The sequence below is a fragment of the Balaenoptera ricei genome, chromosome 10, assembly GCF_028023285.1.
Source record: "Balaenoptera ricei isolate mBalRic1 chromosome 10, mBalRic1.hap2, whole genome shotgun sequence".
In the NCBI taxonomy this organism is placed as follows: Eukaryota; Metazoa; Chordata; class Mammalia; order Artiodactyla; family Balaenopteridae; genus Balaenoptera; species Balaenoptera ricei.
This window is the reverse complement of record NC_082648.1, coordinates 102,232,951-102,255,669: the sequence shown is the minus strand read 5'-3', so window position 1 is coordinate 102,255,669 and position 22,719 is coordinate 102,232,951. Positions and strand designations below refer to the sequence as shown.

General features: G+C 51.7%; 1 long non-coding RNA gene across 1 annotated transcript in view; it reads left to right on the top strand.

Annotated features, from left to right (window-relative positions):
* The window catches only part of LOC132372759 (uncharacterized), a 106,366-nt gene extending 84,248 nt beyond the window's left edge, over positions 1-22,118 (top strand). Inside the window, exons 3-4 of the long non-coding RNA XR_009505251.1 lie at positions 15,995-16,201; positions 21,994-22,118. This is a non-coding gene — a long non-coding RNA (uncharacterized LOC132372759). The remainder of the gene's footprint in view (positions 1-15,994; positions 16,202-21,993) is intronic.
* Positions 22,119-22,719: the final 601 nt, after the last annotated feature.

Below are 22,719 nucleotides of genomic sequence, written 5' to 3'. Positions count from 1 at the left end.
GGGGATGATCACAGCCGCCCCCCCATCCCCCCAGGATTGTAGGATTCATTGGGAAAAAAACAACAAAACACAGAAAGCCTTTTGTAGAGTGGAGGGAGAGATGAGGCCAGAGCCAAGCTGGGTGGACGGAAGGATGTTTACAGGGGCCTGGGCGGGGGGGCCCGGTGGTGGGCATTGGGGTGTCCTCGGGAGTTTGTGGAAGGTCCAAGCTCTGAAGCGTGACCTCATCTGCACAGGCCTCTTCTAAGGCCCTCCTGGGCCTTCAGCAAGATCCTTCTGGCTGCAGTGAGCAGGGCCAGATTGGACAAGGGGGTAGGACAGGAAGCAGGATGGCAGCGTGTGCTGGGGGAGGGGTGGCCGCGGGGATGGAGGGAAGCAGGCGGATCCCAGTGTCATTTAGGACTCAGTGGAGCTGTGGGGGGGGGGGGAGGGGGTAGAGGGAGGGGATTTGTCATGATGACTCTGGTGTGAGTAATTGGGTGGGTGGAACTCCATTTACTGAAGTGGGAAGAGCAGGAGGGAAGCAGAATTGATGGGAGAAAAACATCAAGTTTGGTTGTGGGCAGTTTTGGAGAAAAGGCACAAAGAATAGAGGAAAAGCCGCGGAGGGGGAAGCTCTGGCGCTTCCAGCGTTCATGGCTTAAGGGGTGTGTCCTCAGCCCCTACAAATGTGGGGGGCAGGGTGGGAGGGGAGGATGGGGTCCCACCGCTTATTCCAGAAGGCCTGTAACATCAAGAACGCCTAATTAAGACTCTGTCGATGGGACCCGAGAAAAGAGCAGCGTTATCAGTCACAGAGAACAGTCGGGAGGGATTAGGGACAGCCATGTGTTTGGGACGGTCTCGGGCTTTGTTGAGAACGCCACCCCTGGCTCTGCAGAAGGTTCTAGAAGACCCGCCCAGGTGGAAACTGGACTGAACTCCTGCGTAGAGCCTCCCTTCCCCGAGGGCTGCACAGTTTCTCCCGGAATCCAGGCAGCCTGCACGCTTCACCCCTCGTCCCTATGGAACCCGGCAGCCCCCTGGCCCAGGGCCGGTTTTTCTTCTCGGCCTCCTCTTCAAGGACACTGACGAGCCCTACACCGGGAGGTGCGGCCAAGAGGAACCTTGTGCAGCTGCCACTGCCACCTGGCCCTGCAAATCCCGCCAAAGGGTGCCTTCCCCGGGGGCTAGGAGGAGTGTGGCTGCAGCCTCAGAGGCTGGACAGCAAGGTCCATCCTTCCCCCACCAGCTGGCCAGGATGTCTTCAGAGGGTTCGTGCTCCTTACTCCTCCCCTCCCCTCCCCCCTCCTCCATCCCCTCCCCTCTCCTTCCCCCTCTCCTCCCCTCCCCCCTCCCCTCCCCTCTCCTTCCCCCTCCCCTCTCCTCCCCCCTCCCCTCCCCTCCTCTCCTCCCCTCCCCTCCTCTCCTCCCCTCCCCTCCTCTCCTCCCCTCCCCTCCTGCCCCCTTCCTCTCCATCTCCTCCCCTCCCTTTCCCTTCTCTCTCTACATCACCACCTGGCTCACCGCTCACTTGTTCACGCGCTTCCTCAGTGAATACCTCGTGAGTGCTAACGTGGCAGGTGCAGGGACCCACTGGCAGCAACAACAGGATGGTCCTTGTCCCCAAGGAGCCGACAGTCTAGGGGAGAGAGAGACAGACAAGTAAAGCAATGTGGAAGACAGAAGGCACTTGGGAGGAAGGGTCAACAAGGAGAGCATCAACAAGGAGCCCAACCTGACCCGAACAGGAGAAAATGAAATACCGCTGGAGCTGCTGTGGTCAGGGGGTAAAGAGGAGTCGGACCAGGTGTGAAGGCGGGAGATCGGAAGGAGGGACATGCAAAGGCCCTGTGGGAGAGATAGCCAGCAGCCAGGGACATGGGAGGCTAGTGTGCTGAGCTCAGAGGTGAGACAGGTAGGGCACATCAGGCAGGCAGTACTGTGACCTCTTCCTGAACCAAGGGACGGGCGTGCACAGAGAGGTATAAGGGAGGCCTAAGGAAAAGGGTAAACTCTAAATAGACCAAGCCACAGCCACAAAGCAGCTCAATCCCTATCTAACTACCTGCCGAAATCGAAAGCATATTCTTTCTGGGAGAACACAGAGTCCTTGAAGTTTTTACACGATGTCTGGCATTCAATTAAAAAAAAAAAAAATCACCAGGTCTATAAAGAAACAGGAACAGAAGGAAAAACATTGACTCATAGAAACAGACCCACAGCTGATCCAGAAACTGGAGTCATCAGATGTGAAAATCAAAATAAATGTGATTAATATGTTCAGGAATATTGGTAACGGTGGAGAATTTTACCAGAGAACAGGAATTTATAAAACAAACCAAATGAAAATTCTAGAGTTGGAAAACTCCGTAACTAACATCCAGAACTCAATAGATGGTTTAGTAGCATATCGTTCACAGCTGAAGAGAGGATTCATGAGCTGGAAGGCACATTTACATAAAGTATCCAGAGTGACACACGGAGAAAAGAGAATGGAAGTCCTAGAAAAGAGCTTCTGAGACGTCTAGGATGTGCTGGAAAGTTCCAACATGTATGCAATCGGAGTCCCATCAGTAGCCAGACACACAGACGTCACGTGCCACCTAATGGGTTGCTTTGAATAGGACGCTGGCACCCTCATCTGGGACCCCCAGCCTCCAGAACTGGAGAAAATAAATGTCTTGTTTTAGCCACCCCGGCTTTGGTGTTTAGTTAGAGCAGCCTGCGCAGACTAAGACACTCCTATAGGAAGGAACGCATCGGTTCCCTTTTCCCTTGGGGCATTGCCTTCTGGATGAGATGCTGCCGGGTTCCAGCCACGCTGGCCTCGGGGATTCTCCACCATCCCCAGCGCCCTCTCCCCCGCCGCCGGCCCTGCCCTCACTGGTCCCCGCAACTGGATGGCTCTTCCCCAGCAGCCCGTGAGGATCCTTCCTTCTCTTTAGGTCTCTGCTCAGGCATCCCCAGGACTGAGACCGCCCTGACCACTCCAAAGCCCCCTGCCCTCCCCGTCACGGTTAACATGCCTCCTGCCGCGTAATTCTTCAGAGCATGCTGCATGCCTGACAGCCTGCGTTTGCTCTCTTGTTTGTAAGACAGCTCTCTCACGGGAACGAGATTTCTAGGACTGAGCAATTTGTTGTGTTCACTGCTCGATCCCCAGTAGGGCCTTAATATGTATTTATCAGTTGAACTAACGAACGAACAAACAAATGAATGAATGAACGGTACATTGGATGGCAGAGCAAAGACTGGGAAGGAGCCTGGGCCCTGGATGTGCCACCGAGCGGCCACCTGGGACCCCGGGCAATGGGCTCATCCCCTTTGGGGGCCCATTCGGGTGGGAGGCTTTGTTACTCCCCCCCAGGTCCCCAGCGCACCCCACACTCATGCTTGCCCTGCTGACCAGCTGCCTGGAGTGCGGGTCCCCCAGCTCTCCTTCTGACCATCGTGACCACAACGTGGCCCCGCCCCCTGACCACGACATCTGGGGCAGCGCCCCTCCCCACTGACCTGCCTTATTCCCTTCACGACACGCGCTGTTGTGCTGTTACCTGAAATCGTCTCGCTCAGCTGCCTCCACCGCCCGGTGCTGCCCCGTGTTCTCTAGGCTACGACGGGGCAGAGACCAGCTCAGCCCTGCTTCTCCCCACTTCCTCAGGGACCAGAAGGGCTCCTGGCACATAGTGCTTGCTCAATAAATACTGGCGGACGCACGGATCTCTATTTCACAGAAAAGCAGACAAACCTGGAGCAGTTAGGTGACGAATCGAAAGTCACACCATTTATATCAGATGTGGTACCCAATTCCAGGGCTCCCTTCGAGGGACCAAACTGTCTCTCTAGAAAGACAAAAAAGAAAAAAGAGCAGGGGGAGAGAAGATGAGGGAGTGTGAAGGCCCTGAAATCAAAATAATATTTGTAAAAAAGTTTGGTTTGCTGGGGGTTGAGAAATGAATTATAAAACTCTGTCCATTATGTACATTTCTTTCATCGTGATGTAGGCTGAGGATTCTGGAAACGTGGGCTGTGGAGACCGAACGGTACCTCAGGATGCACCTACTACAGTCGCCCACTCGGTGCTTTCACGTCTTCCAGAGCAGGAGTGCAGGGTACCACATTAGGTATCTGTTGCCTGGAAAATCCGCCGTCCGTGAGAAGATCAAGGCTGTTAAATTATCTCCAAAATAAAAATAAATGCTTAGAGTAGGAGCCGGGAGGGGCCCTCTTGTGAGTTCTATGTGTGAGTCTCCAGGTTTGGGTCTGAGCGTCTATTTTGAATGTTTAGGAACTTGTCTTTGCTATTTCCAGTTCTAGAGAATGTTCCAGGTAGCGAGGGAGCTGATGGTGGGTCTCCAGAGGCCAGGGGTCACTATGGGGTTGGCTTCGCCCTGAGCCTGCGTTGGGAGGTGCTGCGCCGGCCCCTGTCCTCCTGGGGCCCTGGAGGAGGAGCCCATGCTTGTCCTCAGCCGGTAGGGGAGCCGGTGCCGGGGAGCCGGGAATAACCAGCCCCAGGCAGTGGGAAGGCTTTCTGCTGGCTGCTAAGCTGCCCACGGTGACTAAGAATGATGCGTGAAAATAGCAGCTGAAAATGTCACCACCCACCTCCCAAACTTTCCAAGAAAAAAAAGGAAACATTGGCCCAGGGAACAGCAGTCTGTGAGCAAAATGAAGAAGCAACAGTTTATTTGTGGCCAGAGACAAGGCTTCCCTGAAATGAACAACGCTCGTGACTATCTTTGTCCCTTACCCACAAACCAGCCGGTGCCTTGAGGGACGCCTGTGGCTGCAGCCCACTCAGTTCCACGCGGCAAGGCCCCTCCCTCCCACGCCAGGAGTGGCACAAGTTAGTGGTGACGTGGCAGGTCAACTATGTCATACAGAATATGCCACGTACAGTCCGTCAGCCTCGAGTACTCGTTTATAAAGAGGAGATCATTCCTGCCCAGGCTGCCTTCCAGGGTGGATGCGAAGCTTTGTGAGAGTAACGTGCTGTCCATCAGTAAACCCCCTTATCACGACTGTCGTGTCCTTCTTGACTGAGGTCTTATCTGATGGGTGGGAAGTGGAGGCCACCACATCACCCGAGGGGCTGTCCTTTGCCCCCCCCACCCCAACAGGAACCTACAGTGCTCCCTGACCTTGGGTCTGAGAACAGCACCAAGTGCTATCCTCATGGAGACGGAAGGGGCTCCTGTCAACCGCGGTCGGGGGGCCCCAAGGGGCAGGGCATGCGGGAGTACAAAGCATCTCGAGCAGCACGGGCCTTCCTCATAAAGGGCCAAATAAAGTACTGAGAGGTGTAACCAAATGACTTTGAGAGCCCAGTGACCTGAGTTGGAAGGAGAGTCAAAGGGTATCCCATCCACCCTGGGTAGGGCGGGATTGTTACCCGGATGCAGAGATGCGGCTCTGAGTCCCCCTGGACTCGCCCCCGCTGTGCCCCACTCCCTGACCTCCCTCCTAGAGAAAATCCAGAAGATGTGGGCTGTAAGATCACTTTTTTCACTTTTAGTAAACAGGATCATTTTTTTTTAAATTTAATTTATTTACTTATTTATTTATTTTTGGCTATGTTGGGTCTTCGTTTCTGTGCGAGGGCTTTCTCTAGTTGCGGCGAGCGGGGGCCACTCTTCATCGCGGTGTGCGGGCCTCTCACTATCGCGGCCTCTCTTGTTGCGGAGCACAGGCTCCAGACGCGCAGGCTCAGTAATTGTGGCTCACAGGCCCAGTCGCTCCGCGGCATGTGGGATCTTCCCAGACCAGGGCTCGAACCCGTGTCCCCTGCATTGGCAGGCAGATTCTCAACCACTGCGCCACCAGGGAAGCCCAACAGGGTCATTTTAAGACTCTGATCATTACTAACAAGCCTTTAAAACCAGCCCTACTATTAACTAGAACAATCCAACAAGAGAAAACGATAAAATCTCAAGCAGACAGAGAGGAGAGGAGAGGGATGGGGCAGGGGAGGTGGTGGAAATGGCGGAGCACAGAATTCAGGTAACAACATGGATGGCATCTCTAGTTAGAATGAGGATTTTAATGCTGATGGTTGCTAGTATTTATTCAGCTCTCACCGTGTGGCCGGCAGACTCTAGTGCTTTCCTGGGTTCACGAGTTTAGTCTGATTAACGACCACCCTGTGGGCTCCACATCTGCTCTTATCCCCAGCCCTCTGATGAGGTGACTGACGCTCAGAGACATGAAATGAATTACCCAGCATCATTCTGCCCGTAAGTGGCCGAGTCGATTAGATCATCTGTGTGTGTGTGTGCATGCGCATGTGCGTGAGGCAAAGAAAGAGAGCCTGTCATTGTCTCTTGATTTCCAGAAACTTCCCCTCTGAAACTGCGGTATCCGCAATGCAGTTGATGGGAATATGAATGTATTTCTTGTGGATTTATTTATTCGGTCAATAATAGACTTGGTATCTTCTTAGGCTGTTTTTGACTATCATATTGCTGCACTCTGCTTCATAGTCGTTACATTCGTTAAAAAAAGAATCCAGCCATAAAGAGTTAGAGATGGGGGGACTTCCCTGGCAGTCCAGTGGTTAAGACTTCGCTTTCCAGTGCAGGGGGTGTGGGTTCGATTCCTGGTTGGGGAGCTAAGATGCCTAGGGGCCAAAAAACCGAAACATAAAACAGAAGCAATATCGTAACAAATTCAATAAAGACTTTAAAAATGGGCCACATCAAAAAAATCTTTTTTTTTTTTTTGGCTGTGTTGGGCCTTCATTGCTGCATGCGGGCTTTCTCTAGTTGCAGCTAGCAGGGGCTACTCTTCGTTGCGGAGCACGGGCTCTAGGTGCGCGAGCTTCAGTAGTTGTGGCACGCGGGCTCAGTAGTTGTGGTGCACAGGCTTAGTTGCTCCGCGGCATGTGGGATCTTCCTGGACCAGGGCTTGAACCCGTGTCCCCTGCATTGGCAGGCGGATTCTTTACCACTGGGCCACCAGGGAAGTCCCACACATCAAAAAAATCTTAAAAAAAAAAAAAAAAGTCAGAGATGGCACACAGAGCAAGGCAGTGCCTTTGGAAACCATCCCGCCCAGACCTCCCTTATTTGAAACTTAGGGATGCTGGGGAGGCCAGGAGGAGGGAAGTGAGGTGGTGAGGGCAGCCTGAAGCTGAGCCAGCGCCGATTCAAAGCCCCCTGGCTGCCCCTCTGTGACCTCCCTCCTGTGGCCCCTCCTGGGACCGCTCTCCCCCCCAACCCAGCCAACCCCGCTCCTCCTGTGTGGTACCCACTGTCTGGCCCATGGCTGAGAATGCCTGAATCTATCCTAAATCTATCCCTGCCGCTGAGACCTCTTCATTTATTCATGCAAGAGACCCTCCTGAGGTCGTTCCCTGGGTCGGGATCCAATCCCACACGAACAAGGGACTCCCCACCCAAAGGGGGCCTGAGAGGCCCTCACAGTGCAGTCCTGACGCCATCCCCCGCTGCCCGGATCATCCTCAGTGGAAACCCCAGTGTCACACGCCACGCTCCTTCCCCTCTCCCCTGCCCTCCCACCAATATCCTCCAGTCCCTGCAATCTGCTTCTCTCTGGTCCTGAGTCCATCCACTTCTCTCCAAGGCGGGAAAACTCCTGGCATGTTCTTCAAGGCTCATCTTCATGTCCCCACCTTCACGAAGCACACCCTTCCCACCAGGTGAGGGTCCCCGGCCCCTCCTCTGGCCGCCGGAGCCCCTTATTTCTGTCTCTGTCCCACATCCCAGTCAGGGTCTGTCTTCTTAGTGCAGCACCTGACACCCTATAAACACTGAGCAAACATTTGTTCCATGAACAGATGCGTGGATGAGTAGAATCTATGACTTCTAATGCTCTGTAAAAGCCCTTCCACGCCATTGGCTCTCCCCACATTATCATGTTCTTGGTCGAGGTAATTGGGGAAGATGGTATTGTTCCCATTGTACAGGTGAGGTAAGTGGGTCCACTACACCTGGGAGCCATGTGTGTGCCTTTCTGATCCTGCTCTGGCTGATGGTCAGACTAGAACGACACCTGCTTGGTCCTTGGTGGAGAGTGGACACCCTGATTGGGATGGTAGTGTCGCTCAGCGGGTTTTTTGGTGAGGGTTAGTTCCGTCTGGACACGTAGATTTTGAAGGTCTTGTAATGCTCCAATCTGAGATTTTCTGTTGACAATTGGTACAGCATTAAGGTGCTTTCAGATCTTACATTTGCAGGTATCTGTTCATATTAGACTGGCAGAACCATGAGATTATAGAACTTTATTCTCAATAGATCATAAAGTTTTAACATAGTTAAGAAAAGATCTAAATATACTCACAAGAACATGGAAAGGGTACGTACTGTATTATTCCACTTATGTGAAGTTCCCAGACCAGGCAAAACTCATTTATGGGGACAGAAATCAGAACAGTGGTTGCCTCTGCAGGGGTCGGGGTGGAGGGGATTGAAGAGGCACAAGGGAGCTTTCTGGGGTGGTGGGAATATTCTAGATCTTTACTGAGGTGTGGATTCTATGAGTGTGTACATCTGTCGAAACTCATAGGACTATACTCTTAAGATCTGTGCATTTCCCTGTGTGTTGACATTTGTATTTGAAAGATAAAGAAGAAAAGCTCTAGGGATCCCCCTCCCCTCTATGTGAACGTGTCCCATGTCGGGGAACCCACTGCCTATGTCATAAGACACCACCTGGTGACAGCAGGGACCCTCTGACATGGGCCCCAGGGGGCCTGGCCAGCTCCTCCTCTGCAGCCAACACCCATCCAGCCCCCACTCAGGTCCTTCAGGGGCAGGAGAGCCAGGGCTGCCAGATGGCTGAGGGACCAGCTTTATGACAGCCAGGTGACCGGGGTCTGGGCTGAGGGGGTGAGTGGTCCATGTAGGACTCGTGCTGTCAGCAGCTTGCACTATTTGTAGGATGTTCTGTGTAGTGATTCATCCTTTCTACTTAAGTACATCAGTGTCTTTAGAACACAAAGCATGGCATGAAAACAAGTTCTGCAAATGGGGAGGGAAGGTGTTTACATCCCAGACCAGAAACCAGCAACTTGGAATCCTGGAATTTATGAGCTGGAAGTTTGGGGGCCACTGAGATCCCCACCACACACACACACACACACACACACCTCTATTCTTGCTCAAGGGACCATGCAGAGCCTGCAACATATTCGGTTATCTCTTCATGGATCACCTCTTTTTCTTTGGAGGGTAGGTGTGACTTGGGGAACAGCCAAAAGTATGTAGATGAAAAAGAAACTCACGGTGTAGAACCCTGCATAGTGTGACCGCAGAGGGACCCACCCGAGGTGACCCCCGCTGGGTCTGCCCTGGCTGATCCCCTCTCCCCGGGTGTAGGTGTGCCCTGGGCCTCGCTTCTCCCCAGAATATGGAGACAGTGTCCGTCCTGGGATCGGGATAGTCATTTGTCAAAGGTTTCAGGATGTCACGCCCTTGGTTATACCCCCTTGCCTAAGACTCCCTCTGGGCAGAGGAAGTGGGAGACCCTCCCTCACTGGCTTTGGGGAAATAGGTTGCCGAGCTCAGAGGGTCTGCAGGGGGATGCGGGGTAAGAGCTGCAAGGGCCTCTGGGAGCCAAGAGCACCCCCCGCTGACACCCAGCAAGAAGACGGGACCCCAGTCCCGCGACCACAGAGTACTGAACGGGCCTGAGGCAGGACCCCGGCCTGGCGGGCACCTTGGTGGCACCTGTGAGACCCGACCAGAGGGCCCACTGAGCCAGCTTCCCACCCGCAGAAGCTGTGAGATAACCAACGTGCGCATCTTTGCCAAGTTCGTGGGATTCAGCACAGAGGAACAGAAAGCGAATACAGCAAGTTACCATCCTACACAAGGGGGCTTGGTGTTCGTGTTCGCCTCTAAATCCTGGGAGGATACAGAAGCTAGTAACCAGGAAAAGCTGGTTACCTATTGTGTGTGTGGCGGGAAGGTGGCAGGGGTCCTGGTGGAGGGTCTGTACTACACCTCCGTTTACTTGGCTGATTTTGCAAAAAGTAAATGTCGAAACCTATTCAGAACGCGAGTAAACTGATGGTGATTGTGGCGATAGTGATCGAGCCACTGTCTGAGGCACCACATGTGGAATAACTCATTTAACTCCTTCACACCCCTGTGAGGTGGAGGCTGTTATCACCTGCACTGGGGAAACTGAGGCCGCGTAGCTTCCTATCGCCCTTGGGCTAACAGAACCCTCCCCCCGACCCCCCATCCTCCAGAGCTGGGCTCTGGGCCTGTGTCCTGCTCTGCTCGGCCGTGTCTCAAGTCCAGGTCTTGCCGAGGAGGAGGCCTGAGAGCCCACCGTTGATGCAGGCAGGGCAGGGCGGCTCCCAGAGGCTGGGGAGGTGGGTGGAGGGCACCTGCGAGGCCTTGGGTGCCAGGGTGACTGTCACAGCTTTGCAGACTCCTAACTTCATAGCCTGCAGTTAACGTTCAACAATCAGACCCGGGAGGAGGCTCCTTTACATTCTGGATATTTCCACGCTGCGACCTTTGTTATTCACGTCTCTGTGCGTTAGCATCTGCCATCGTCCCCTTCACTCATTCCTGAATCTGCTTTGTTAAAAATTCCAATGGAAAAATCTCCTTTGATAAAAAAATTTTTTTTTCTTTAAAAAGGAGTTTGTATTTCTAACCTTGTCATTTGACATGTGTGAGTTAGATTTCGTCAGCAGATTCTTTGAGTTTCTGTATTTCATTATACTTCACTATTTTTGGAGGTCCATATGCAAGGATTGTTTCACAGGTACCGTGTCTGATCTCAGTGTGTTTTTCTTTGGTTAATAAAAACCACAGTTTGTAAATCAGGCATAAAAAGATGGCATTTCCCTCAGCTCCCAGGATGATGCAACGGTAAATGCAGCAGCTTATGTCTTCCTTAATTTTTTTCCTTTTATTTCTTTGTCTGAATTTCCCTGGGGAAAGCCCTCCAAATAATTTCTTTAGGAGGTAAGGAGACCTGTGTTTCTGCTAGTTTTATTTTCATGTCCACATGCACCTGCAGAATATCTCCACTGTGTCAACCGGGTGTGAAGCATCATTCTTAAGTAGCCACCCCACCCATGGGGGTTTAATTATATTCCTCTTCTCTCTCTCTCTTCCCCTCCCTCCCGGTGGGTCGTCTTGAATCATGATGGAAAGGGCAGCGGAGCAGAGGGGTATAGAGTTAAAGACACTGAAGTTTGACTCTTGGTTTTGCCACTATCCTGTTCGCTTTGTGTCCTTGGGTAATTGCTAAACCTCTCTGGTGCTTGAGTTCCTATTGTCAGTGGGATCATCTCTGCATCTGTATAGTGTTGCTGGGACAAAGGACCTCTTTACACAAAATGGTTGCTATCACGATTGTTGTGAATAATCCTTAATCAGTGCTTGGCACACAGAAACTAGCTGTTAGGCAAGCCTCCTGCAGTGGACCGATTGCCAGTGTGTCTGATGGGTCATCGTGAGATGGTCTACACTGTGAACAGGTGGTTATGGCCAGGCGCACACCAGCCTTGAGGTTGACTCCTAGTGGACCTGGACAGCCTGGAATCCTTCTTTCTTTACTGAGGCACAAAGGTGCTTCTACCAAGGGCTAGGATCTGCTGCAGCAAAACCCAGGTGTTCACATTGTTACAAGCTTCAGGTGACTGCCAAGGTGAAGGTCCAAGGGGTTGCAAAGAAAATATTGTTGGTCCTTACACGTCTTGGTTATGTATTTAAGCTGCAGTGGCAATTTCAGCGCTAGATGAGGAAGTTTTACTTGCCTGACATCTAAGTGCACACACAAATACTGCCGCGTGCTTGCTTGTGAAAATCCACGTGTGCCTTTGTGCAAAGGTACTGGGAACCGGTCAATCAATGTACCAGTCCAGACTCTCGGCTGGGTGATGGCTTCGTCCATTTGAACATCTGTAGGTTGGGTGGCCCACTCGGTTCACAGACGGCTCTGGCACACTAGGGTGGTCCCTGGGCCCTGTGAGTGTGTCCTGTGACCTGCCTCCCTGGCCACAGCAGATTGTTCCATGGAGTGACCGACCATTCACCCCAGTTACCTCCCTTCCCTCCGGGTCTACGAGGATTAACGATGTACAGTGATTGGTCACCATCAGGTGTGTACAGTGGTCTGGACTTGTAGAATCTTTGAATCTTAGACTCAGGAGGCAGGGACAGTCCTGTCTCTTGCCTGCTTGAAAACCAGCCCTGGGAATTCCCTGGTGGTCCAGTGGTTGGGACTCCGAGATTTCACTGCCCAGGGCCCGGGTTCAATCCCTGGTCGGGGAACAAAGATCCTACAAGCCACATGCTGCGAGGTCAATAAAATAAGATAAGATAAGAAAACCAGCCCCTTAGCAGGGCCTCTTGTGCCTGCAGGACCTGGAGCCAGACTTGCCCCGCAAGTCAGAAAGCGAATACAGCAAGTTACCATCCTACACAAGGGGGCTTCCTCTGATTCTCCAAGTGCTCCTCTTCCGGAACGGGCCAAGCATCTGTCACCTAAATGACTGTCCGTAGCTTTAGGACCAGGGCCCAGGCTCTCCTTTCTCCCAGCCCCACCCTGCCAACTCCACACTCCCGCCACCCCCAATGTCTTTCCCTGCTGAACCCCCATTCTCAATTTCACTTTGGAGCCTTTTCTGTTCTTTTGCTCAGAACTTCTCCCCCAGTCTTCTTATATTTCAAATCTCAATTTAAATGCCACTCCCTTGGGGAAACCCTCTCTGATCCCTGGAATCTATCGAGGGCTGGGTCCGGGGGCTGCAGACACAGTGCCTGGGCTCCAGGGGTCCGCAGCCTGGAGTGGCTGACAGAGCTGCAACGGGGCAATGACAGGGCAGCAGGAGAGGCCCCGGCAGGGAGGCACAGGTGTGTCAAGCCCTGAAAAGGACGGGCCTCCCCTCCCTGCGAAGCCACGAAGTTGGCCTGAGGAGACGGATAAGGGACTTGGTGCCAGAAGAATGGCCCTGAAAGTGGAGGACCCAGAAATCGGTGAAAGGGACAGAAGCCCCTCCACACCACTGGCCCCATCAGCTTGTGCTTGGGGCCGCCCGATCGCCATTCCAGCAGCTCACTTTGCAGGCCAAGCTCAGGGTGCCTGTCACCTCGGGTGCCAGTCGGTGGGAGACACAGGGCTTGCAAACCGTGTACCTCACAGAGCCTTGTCCTGTGTCTGAAACACGCCGATGTCCCAAGAAGAGGAGATGCTGAGCACGGGTGACTTGGGAGGGCGAAGCCGGCACTGCGGGAGCACCCACCCCTGGAGGAGAGCAGTGTCTTCTCCTGACGTCTTTCCCCACCGCAGTCCCTCCCTCCTCCTAACCTGCAGGAACCCTCTAAGCTATTTCCCCCTTTGCAATCGACCCCACCCCTGCACACCCAGGAGCTAGTTCTTTCTAGGTGAACAGAGAAAGATGGCACCTAATTAAGATTAGACGTGCTGTTGTGGCTCTTTGAAACTTATTTCCCTCTGCAAGTTAATAATCCCTACCGATCACCCTTTTCAGGGCAAATAATTCACCCTGGGAGACAGTGGCAGTGTGCATTGTACCTGATTCACCTTAAATGGCTTTGAACTTTTAAAGGGCCCCCCCTTTAATGGTGGTGTTGAAATAGCTCAGGATTCTTATAATGATTGTAATTACAGCTGCTGTTTAGTTAGTACCAATGATATACTAGACACTTCACTTCCATTCTGTCAGCTTCGCAGAACACCTCTTCAAGCCAGGAATTATTATTGAGAGAGAGAGAGAGGAGAGAGAGAGAGAGAGAGGGAGAGAGAGATTGAGAGAGATTAGGGGACTTCCCTGGTGGCACAGTGGTTAAGAATCTGCCTGCCATTGCGGGGGACACGGGTTCAGTCCCTGGTCCGGGAAGATCGCACATGCCTTGGAGCAACTAAGCCCGGGCGCCACAACTACTGAGCCTGCGCTCTAGAGTCCGCAAGCCACAACTACTGAGCCCACGTGTCACAACTACTGAAGCCCGCACGCCTAGAGCCCATGCTCCGCAACAAAGAGAAGCCACCGCAATAAGAAGCCCACGCACCGCGACGAAGAGTAGCCCCCGCTCGCTGCACCTAGAGAAAAGCCCGCGTGCAGCAACGAAGACCCAACGCAGACAAAAATAAATAAATAAATATTTTTTAAAAAAGAAAAGTTAGAGAGCGATTAGGGATGGATATCTCAGAGATATCACACGGCTTAAGGTCACACATCTGGACAGATTTGAACTAAACCTGCCGGCCATGCTTCCTCCATCCCACAGTGAGTCTCTGATTCAAGCATCTCAGAGCTAGGAAGGACCTCAATCTCATCCCCACCCCGCCGGTTTTACAGGTGAAGATGCCCACCGTCTGGGGGAGATGAGGACAACTGCGGAGATCAGAGTCCTTGGGGAGGGGGGCCCCCAGGGGGCCGTGCTGGATGAATGAGGATTTGGGGGTGTCTGTGCTCGCTGGGTGGGGGCTGGGAGGAGGTGGGTGATAGCCAGCTGGACCTAGGCCAGCAGAGACCTACATGCTGGGGCTGGCAAGGAAGAGGAATGTGCCTGGAAGGGGACAGACTGCTGCCAGGCGGGTCTGCAGAAGGACCAGGCGGGCCAGGGCCACCAGTATCACCCCCGAAGCTCCTGCCACCACACCGCGCCCCTTCCGGCCACCTGCTGTCTCACTCGCCTTGATGTCACAGGTGTTTACAGCGCTTCCAACGGGCAGAATCCATTGTAGATTCCTGTGCTGTTGGGTTACCCAGATCTCTGTGCTCTGCAACGAAACCACCACTTAGCCAGAAATCAAATAGAAGCAGCAGCAGCCAAGCGGGCAGGGAGGAGGGGGAGGGAGAGAAGACAGTGCAAAGGCCCAGGGGTGACATGAGTGTGAGCTTGGGGAACATGAGGGACTGCTGGTGTTCCGTGTAGCTGGAGTGACCGGTGAGGCCGGGAGGGGAGGGCGCCAGCTCTCAGAAGCTCTCCATCCTGGGGCTGATGACTTTGAGCCAGGGAGGGACATGTTCCCATTTGGTGAATGAGCTGAAAGGAGGCGGGGCCGGGGCAGCAGGGCCACAGGAGGTCTCCAGGTGAGAGAAGCATCCGGGTAGTCGTGGACACGGGAAGAGCCACTTTGCTGTGGGACTTGGGGCCTCACTGTCCCTGGGGGCAAGAGCCGGCTTGGGGATGGCCCAGGCTACTGGGCAGCATGGGTGGGGGGGCCATTCACCCAGGTCCCAGATGCAGGGGGAGGAGGGGGCTTGGGGAGGGGGGTGTTCTGTTTTAGACACATTCTGTTTGCTTCTCCGGGGGGACGTCCTCACAGACATACCTGGAAAGTGCACGTGAGGGAGGCCACCTGCACGGAGACGGAGATCTGGTAGCAAATGGTCATTTCCCTTCCCCCAGTTCCGGCAAAATCCTAACAGCCAAGCATGACAGCACTGGAAGCAATATTAACAATATTAACTTTAATATATACATCAACATGTAAATATTTATACTTATTTATAAATTTTTGTTTATAAGTACTTATATTTAATATATTGTCTATTATATATTAATACATATTATAAATCTATAAATATTAAATAATCTTTAAAATTTTAAAATTTAGAACAAGATTTAAAGAAATTCCTGGACACGATTTAGCTCCCTTGCCCGGAGTCTTGAGTTGGCACTACTCTGCTTAATCCTACACTGTTTGTTTAATCCTAGGCTCGAGGCAAACCATTTCCAATTCACTTTAGTTTTTTTATTTTTTATTAAAAAAAATATGTATTTATTTATTGGCTGTATTGGGTCTTAGTTGCAGCACACGGGCTCTTCGTTGCAGTGCGTGGGCTTCTGTAGTTGTGGCGTGTGGGCTCCAGAGCGCGTGGGCTCAGTAGCTGCGGCGTGGGCTTAGTTGCCCCGCGACATGTGCAATCTTAGTTCCCTGACCAGGGATCAAACTGGCGTCCCCTGCCTTGCAAGAAGGATTCTTAACCGCTGGACCACCAGGGACATCCCCTGATTCCCTTTAAACTGCTCGTCTTGTCTTCGCTCCATCTCAGGGGCGCCTCCTGCTTTGACTCCAGAGCCCCTGGGACCGGCTTCCTCCAGCTGATGGAGGTTTGCTCTGCCATCGCTCTGGCCCAGCACTTCGTCTGCTTGTCTCCTGATGCGAAGCAAAATGAAATACTTTGGAAAGCAGGGCCTCCTGGTGATCTCCCAAGCACTCTTCACATCGGCTTTGGACAGATATTCCAGAGTGTCCTGGGGTAAGTCCCCCTGACCTAATCCCCCGCCCACCCTTATGCTGCACACCATACAGGCCTGGCTTTACTTATTTCCTCTCCGGCTTTGCCACCTGTGGTGGGTAGAATGGTGGCCCCCAAAAGATATGCCCACATCCTAACCCCTGCATCCTATGAAGGTGACTGAAAGTTCTGGGACCAATTCCGACGTAGAGCGGGGTCCCCACCCCTCCAAGCAGTGCCCCAACACCAGCGGGGCATCCTAAAATTCAACTCAATTCCGACACTATCTACCCAGAGACGGCAACACATCCTACAGGTTAAGGCTCCGTTCCATAAGACCACCCCACTTCAGTGCCGATCTCAAGTCCAAGTTCTTACCTGTGCTTACAAATCAGAGGTTCCCATGACCCCCGCCTTGGGTTCAATTAATTTGCTAGAGTGGCTCACAGTACTCAGGAAACCTGCTTCCTCGCTAGATGACCAGTGTGTCACAAAGGACATTAACAGATACCAGTCGACAGCCAGATGAAGAGATACACAGAGCGAGGTCCTGAACAAAGGGCTTCAGAGCTCGTGGAGTTTGGGGCCCTGCATCGTGGAAGCCTTCTGGTTCCCCAACCTGGATGTTCTCTGAAGCCTGTCCTTCTGGATTTTTATGGAAACTTTATTGCTTTGGCACGGTTGATTAAATCATGGCATTGGGCATTGATTCAACCCTCCAGCCCCTCTGCCTGGTCCAGAAGTCATGGATGTGGGGCTTGAAGTTCCAACCCTCTGACCACACAGTTGGACCTCCTGGTAACCAGCCTCAGCCCTAGGTTTCCAAAAGGTGCCTCGTTAACATAACAAATTATGTCCTAAGTGATTTTGACGAAGGGGTACGTACAATCAAGCGCACATTCTGGAAGAAGGTTACCGCTATTCTCGAGGAGCAGATACCTCAGTTAATGGTGTTAGTGCTTTTCTAAGTATGGGAAGATGCAAGAATCCAGATTCATAAAAATTTTCTCCTGAAAATATCTAACTCTCTGAGGGCCACTTCTGTCAGTTTTCCCAGAGCACAAAGTGCCTCAACCTGCTCTTTGCCCTGAATTCCTTTCAGGGTGTATTGTGGCCACTACAGTGGATAATGACTTGATTCTTGTAGAACTGGAGGGCGGGCAACATTCTTTAGTTTATAATCCCTTCCCTTTCGATCTTAATTTCAACCAAAGTTTGGGAGACATTTCTCCACCAGTTTGTCCCACTGGTCTAGGAATGCTCATTCCCAGGTCAGGTGAGGATTTCATTGATAGGCCACTCAATGTGCTATTGGTAGACTGTTAACAGCAGCCAAAAGCCTCTAGACCACCTGTCTTACTAGTCTGTTATGGTCAAGGAAATGGTTCCCTCTTGTTGCTTCTTCCCATAGCTAGAGTTACACTATGACAATCATTGATCTTATAGGACTATATATTTGGTCAATCATTGCAAGTTGCCTAATCATCGTTAGTTTTACCTGAGGCTCAGTCACACATCTGGTAATGCAAGAAAGAACAATCATGCATTTGGTAATGCAAAATAGGCAGAATACAAGTAATATAGCTAGTGACATTAATTAGGTCATAAGGAAGTATTTAAGCTAAGAACTTCAACTAGGTGCAGCCCAGTATCTCCCCAGGTCATCTGACCAGTCTGTTCTGCACCAGTCGTTATCTTTAAGGGAAATGTTATATTGGCACCGTACGTAAAGCTCACCAAAGATATCTGCACGTACAAGGTGAGTGCTGGGTCATCACGACCCCATCATGATTGAGAAAGGAATGTTATCTCCTAAGGAGTTACATGGCTGGGGCCAGAAGGAGAAAAATGGATTTTTATGGTTGAGCAGGTATTTCTGCCGTTGGGGAGGTCTGGTTAATGTAGATGCACAATGCACACTAGAGGGGGAGGGAGGAGGCCCAAACAGGCAGAGTAAAATTTTATGTTTAAATATTTCTGGTGTTGCCTTAAAATATGAATTTTTATTTCATCACCTAACACATCGCCTGTCACAGTTAACCTTCAAAAGAGTTAACTTTTGGGGTGAATAGTGGGATACGTACGTTCTTATTCTTTTGGTATATCTTTAGCCAAACAGACCTTAGACATTTTTTATTAGAATTTGAGGAACACCCTCTTGGGAGCTGGCTTTTCAGCAGGACAGGTGCCCAGACTGCTTCTGGGTCCAGCTGGGATAAACACCTGCAGGAATCTGCATGTCAAGAAATAAAAGTTTATGCAAAGGCAAGAACAGACCTGTGGAAAGAGCACAGATTTATTATAATCTCTAAGTGAATAAAGAAATAGAATGTAACGCATATGAGTTGTTTTTTAGTGGATAAATAGTGAACAGGGTATAACTAAGATCTATATTGATGAATTTTTAAAAAATCCACAGATAAGTTATTTCACCAAAAACTTTTTTTTAAGAAAAAGGCTTTCTGTTATAAATAGAATGGTGTAAAGTCAGGAAACAAGGGAAAGAATAATCAAGCAATTCTCTGGAGAAGTCTCCAAGAAGTATGACTGTAGGAGGGCCCTTCCTAGTGATTAACATTTAATACAGTCTCTGGAAAAACCTGAGTTCCTGTTGCTCTCTCTTCTGGGAATGACCTGACAAGCCGAGAGGGAGAAACTCAGTCAGCCTCCTAAGGATGCTGGGGGGTGGGGAGCTGGCAGTGGAACTCCAGGTCCGCAAGCATCACTTCGTGGCTTGAGGGGAAATAATGCCGTCATGCTGATAAAATGATGACTCTGAGCTATCAGTTATGATTCAACAAAGAGCGTTCAGAACAATGGCATGTGGAGTGATGGAATTCTAGAATTGGAAGAACCATGCTGACGGTTGGATCTGATCTCTGTTTAACAGAGAGGAAGCTGTGTCCTAGAGAGGTGAACTGACTGGCCCAAGGTCATCATGTACCAAAGAATTTGGCCTTGGCCAAAGACAGGTCTGGCTTTTGTTCCCGGCAAAAATTTAGATTTCTTCTAAACCCTAGGAATTTCCCGAGTGATAGGAGTGTCTTTATTATTCCTGGAGTTTCCCTCAGACCACAGCTGGCAGCTTATGCTGATAAAGGAGGCTCACGATGGGCTGCAGAATGGAGCCCCAGTAAAAACCCTGGACACCGAAGCTTGGTTGTGCTTCCCAGGTTGACCGTGCCACGTGCGCGTTGTCACACATGGATGCTGGGACAGTAATGCATCCTGAGGCCAATGGAAGCTTTGAGTTTGGAACTTCCCTGGACTCCACCCCACACATCTCTTCCTTTGGCTGCTTTCAGTCTGTATCCTTCCCCTGATAAACCATAACCATGAGTGTAACAGCTTCCAGCGAGCTCTATGAGTCTTCCAGTGAGTTATTGAAACTGGTGGTGATTTGGGGAACCCCTGAACTTGCAGTTGGTGTCAGAGGGGAGGGTGGTCTTGTGTAGGCGATTCCCTCGTACTCTGTAGTTGACCTTGACTCCTTGAGGTTGGGATCAGCTGTCTTGGGCAGACAGGGCCAACTCCAGGAATTCATGTAGTGAGTTTTGACTGAGCCAGGGCTGGCATGCAAAGCAGAAGGGCCCTTTAGACGATGACCAGGCCAGTGGTGGGACGGAGTGGGCAGAGGTGGAGAGCCTTGTGAGAGCAATTGAGTGGAGTTAGAGGACAAGAAAACAGGAGCCCCTCCCAGAAAACTGTTCCCACGTTTGCAATGCAGAGGGAAGCCAGGCCAGCTCCTCGTGTGTAAGGCTCTCCAGGGTGGTCAGAATTCCAGGGAAAGGCAACCTTGGGATTGAAGGGTCTCCACGGTTTGCAAAGGCAGAGGCTGGTGATCGAGAGGCGAGGGGCTGCCCGAGTGACCCTAAAACCAGGAAGGACACACGCAGTCCACGTCCAGTCTTGACCCCAGATCTGTGTTTGTCTCCTGTGGCTGCTGTTACAAATTATCCAGAACAGTGGCTTAATTAATACAACATTGTAAATCAACTATACTTCAGTTAAAAAATGGACAAATATAAATAGCTAAAAACATAATCGAGTCATAGGAGTAGAATCATTCGTTAATTAAAAAACAAAAACAAAAAAAACGCAGTGGCTTAAAACAGCACGAATATATTCTCTTACAGGTCTGGAGGTCACAGGTCTGAAATCAGTTTCATGGGGTAGAGCCAACGCGTTGACAAGGCTCCACTCGAACCCCTCTCTCATCTCAGTGCCAATGACATTCATCATTGTCACAATCTAGTGTTGAGAGCCTACAGGCAGCTCCCGAGCCGCGGCAGGACTCCCGTCTGTGGGGTCCTGGGAGAAGGCTTGCTAAAACTTCTTCCTCTCCTGGTCAATGGCCAGCCTCATGGGTGGGTACCCTGGGCAGTTACACAGGGTCTGGCGCTCAGAAGGAGTCCATGCTGGATTGAATGCTCTGCTGTCACTGCCTTGAAATTCTTAATCATTTTTGAACAAGGGGCTTGCGTGTTCATTTTGTACCGAGCCCTGTAAATTATGCAGCTGGTTCTTGCCCAGCCCTAACCCCTTACCTCCAGCAAAGATACCTAGAAATGAACTTCATAGTTTTTTGGACACTTGACATAATTTTGGTTAATATTTCATTGCATTTTTCTGGCCTAAGCATTCATAAGTGTTATTACTGTCCCTGGGAATAAAGTTTCTGGCAACAAAGAATGTCCTTGTAAGGCGTTCTTTTCATTAAGAGAGGCAATCTTGTCAATGAAGATTCAAACACAGGCACCATTTGAATTAGGGAGTGATTATTCCCATTAAGAAGATGTTCTCATTTTTAGAAAATGATTCCCTATGGAATTCCTTTAAATAGCCCGCTTTCCTAATGCATTTTTAATGTGTTTCAATATATTAAAAATTATTTACACGCAGTCCTCCCAGGTCTGTTCATTTAACCAGCGCGCTGACTCCCACTCGGTGTCGGCCCTGCAGTGTTCTGGAAGGACTGTGGCCGGCGGGGAGGGAAAGAAGGTGGTCCCTCCCAGAGGAGCTCCGCCTGGTTGGGAGTGGCCCGCCCTGCGGTGAGCAAGGGGACAGGGGGGCGTGTGAGCCCAGGGAAGAGTGCAGCTACCCAGAGAGCCCGGGACGTTTTCCCAAAGCAGGGGAGATGCAGATGGGACCCGATGGGTTGCCCTGGAGCTTGCCAAGCGGAAGCGGCAGAAATGCGAATTCCAGGGACCTAGGAGCTTGTCACAGGGGCTGAGGTTGGAAAGTGGGTGGGGACTCTGGGAAGACCCCAGGCATGGTGTGTGGGGAGGAGGGGGGTCGGCTTGGTTGGCTGCAGATCAAGGGTCCTCGTGCTAGTCTGAGGAGCCAGGCATAGGGCAGTGGGGAGGGAGGAGTGTCACCCCCAGAGCCATGTTCTAGGAAGATAACTGCCCATGGGAAGGCAGATCAGAGCCTCAGGATCCTGGAACTGCGGGCAGCTGAGAGGCGCGGTAACAGTCATCGGAGAACAGTGGGGCCGGGGCAGGCGGAGGCCCTGGGGGCTGGCATGTAGGAGGCTTGCAAACAAGACCTGCGGACGGCTGACCCTCAGAGGGTCCTGAGGGTAGAACGCGTTGAGGGGAGAAAAGACTTTACCTGCTGCACGCTCCACCACATCTCAGGATCGGGGCAGGAGGGACAGGTGTCAAGGGAAAAGGGGTGCAACGGGCCTGGTCCAAGTCAGGTCTCAGGGGGAGAAATTGTGTACCCGGCGTCACAGAGAACCTGGTTTGCGGGCCCCAAGCCAGAAGGCGCTATTCGATGGGTCAGGACGGCACTTGTTTTATTTCCCGCAGGTGCTACTCTCTCCTCCAGCCACAGTTCCACGTGACCAGAGCCTCTTGCAGACCAGACGGGGTGGGACCCCCGGACGCCATGGGACAAGCAGGGCCATCTCTTCACCTGGGTGGGGAGAACCACATCTGGCTACGGCCAGTCCATCGTCAGAGATGCGGAAGTGCTGGAGCTTCACTACCCTCCTTGGTCCTGGGGTACAGGCTGATAGGTGGCATCTCTCCTCTTTTCTTTTTCATTCAGAAAGAGCTATTGTGGGGCTTCCCTGGTGGCGCAGTGGTTGAGAATCTGCCTGCCAATGCAGGGGACACGGGTTCGAGCCCTGGTCTGGGAAGATCCCACATGCCGCGGAGCAACTGGACCCGTGAGCCACAACTACTGAGCCTGCGCGTCTGGAGCCTGTGCTCCGCAACAAGAGAGGCTGCGATAGTGAGAGGCCCGCGCACCGTGATGAAGAGTGGCCCCCGCTCGCCGCAACTAGAGAAGCCCTCGCACAGAAACGAAGACCCAACACAGCCATAAATAAATAAATAAATAATTAAATAATTTAAAAAAAAAAAAGCTAGAAAACATTATAAAAAAAAAAAAAGAAAGAAAGAGCTACTGTGTGTCCGTGCTGGGCCAGCTCAGGGTGTCCCTTGGCTGCTCCCAAGCTCCGTTTCACTGTCATTGGCCAGGCAGTGAGGGAAATACAGGCTGCCCTGTGGGGCTGGGGAGGGGCAGCCCGT